The 666-nt window shown below is 43.4% G+C and overlaps 1 non-coding gene across 1 annotated transcript; it reads left to right on the top strand.

Moving 5' to 3' along the window:
- Positions 1–107, top strand: LOC141716086 (small nucleolar RNA R71). The gene has a single exon (XR_012572816.1). It is a non-coding gene; the product is annotated as a small nucleolar RNA R71 (small nucleolar RNA).
- Positions 108–666: the final 559 nt, after the last annotated feature.

Consider the following 666-nt stretch of genomic DNA (forward strand, 5'->3'; position numbering starts at 1 on the left):
ATACCATGATGTGGAAACTTTCTCAACATCTTCTTGTAGCGCTCCCAAGCTTCGCACATGGATTCTGTAGGCTGCTGCGCAAACTGAGTAAGATCACTCCTCATAGCCGCAGTCTTCGCCATTGGATAGAACTTTACCAGGAACTTTTGCGTAAGATCTTGCCAAGTAGTGATGGACCCAGCTGGTTCAGAATGTAACCAGTCGTTAGCTTTATTCCTCAGAGAGAATGGGAAAAGCCTCAACTTGATAGCCTCATCAGTCACACCATTATATTTGAAAGTACTACAGATCTCGACAAAATTCCTGATGTGTATGTTGGGGTCTTCAGTAGCAGCACCTCCAAAAGAAACAGAATTCTCCACCATCTGAATAGTGCCCGACTTAATTTCAAAAGTGTTAGCCTAAATAGCCGGGTGAAGGATGCTTGACTGAATGTCATCAATTTTAGGTCGAGAAAAGTCCATAAGAGCTGGATCTGCCGGAACTATACGATCACCCATGATTACTGGTTCTTTCTGCTCACTTTTTGTATCCGAATCTTCAAAATCTATCTTCTCCGGAATACCAAGAACTTCGTCTGTCTCCTCAGCCGTATCTAAAGTCCTCTTGCGAGTACGAGAACGTGTTTGCATAAACGCTCGCTAAAATACCTGAAACACAACCGAA

The sequence above is a fragment of the Apium graveolens genome, chromosome 3 (assembly GCF_009905375.1).
Source record: "Apium graveolens cultivar Ventura chromosome 3, ASM990537v1, whole genome shotgun sequence".
NCBI classification, from domain to species: domain Eukaryota; kingdom Viridiplantae; phylum Streptophyta; class Magnoliopsida; order Apiales; family Apiaceae; genus Apium; species Apium graveolens.